Here is a 1,393-nt window from a genome sequence, read left to right as displayed (position 1 = left end):
TTTTTTCCCCCAACATTCTTTAACATGGATTCCATCACAAATGTCTCTGGAAAATTCAGACAAAACTTATTCTGGGAAGACAAGCATGAGTGGTTCTCGGGATCCCAGTTCAAACTTTTCCCAAGGATTGTGTTCTTGTCTACCCCAGCAGAAGGTAGTCCTTTAAAGTTATGCCTAGGATAACTGGGTAAAACAGTCCAGCTTATAAAATATCTTACAAGGTAATAAAATACAGAATTTTTATGGATGTACATCCTTAATGACATGTCCCATGATGTGGCTTCTCAGTTATGTAGCCTAAACATGTCATACACATCTTTACAATTACTCAATCAAGCAGGCCTCAACATTCCTTAAGGTTTTAGTCACAAGACTTCAGTCAGTAAGTGGCTCATGTTTATTCCTGATTTCTGAACCCCTTTTCTTCCTGTTTCAATCTCATGGAAGTTATGTGCTGCTATAGGATAAGCACTGGACCACGAGGTCAGTTTGAACTGCAAGTTGGAAGTTCAAACCCACTTCACTCCTTGGACACCCTATACAGGGTCACTATGAGTTGCAACTGCTTGATGGCACTTAACAACAACAAAAACACAGAAATAATAATTGCCAAAGAGGAAATGTAAACAGTGTAAAATGCTGCAAATAGATCAGCATGTCTGTTTTATTTAACAATAAGTAAATTATGATTGGCTTGGGAGAGAGAGATTTCAGTTTATCCTGTTGAAAGCAGAAACTTGATTATTGTGGTTGAGGGATGAATTAGGGAAGGGTGTGGATAAATATTATGAACACACACACATAGTGTGTGCATGCATGTGTGTGTGTGTGTGTGTGTGTGAAGGTGAAGACAGTTATGCTATTACAAAGGTTATTTAAGTTTTTTAAAAATACTGTACTTTGAAAATAGGAGATATTTAAAGATGTTACAAGTTTAATGAGAAAGTCAATAGGGAGGTCCTTGTTTATAGAGGAAATTAAAGGAAATTCAATACCAGGAGATGCTAAGTGAAAGGAATACAGTATTATTGTAAGTGTAAACTTATGTGAGAAGATATGAGAAGAAAATAATGGATATAGATGCAGTTAAATTTGTAAATCTGGAATTCTGAAGTTTGTTGCATGGAAAATTATGAGGTCATGACAGGTGCTGAGAGTGTGTAGAGATCTTGTGGGCTTGAAGTAAAGATAATAGAGACTTTTAAAAAGCCACTATTGACACAAGAAATATGAGCCATAACATGATTAGATATATTCAGCACTATTTACAATAGCAAAAAGATGGAGACAGCCTAAGCGCCCATCAATGAAGAATGGATAAACAAACTGTGGTACATACACACAATGGAATATTATGCTACCTTGAAGAATAACAAGGAAGCTGCAAGCCACC

The sequence above is a fragment of the Chrysochloris asiatica genome, unplaced genomic scaffold, assembly GCF_000296735.1.
Source record: "Chrysochloris asiatica unplaced genomic scaffold, ChrAsi1.0 scaffold00235, whole genome shotgun sequence".
NCBI lineage: Eukaryota > Metazoa > Chordata > Mammalia > Afrosoricida > Chrysochloridae > Chrysochloris > Chrysochloris asiatica.
The sequence above is the reverse complement of the archived record's forward strand: the minus strand, read 5'-3'. Positions refer to the sequence as shown.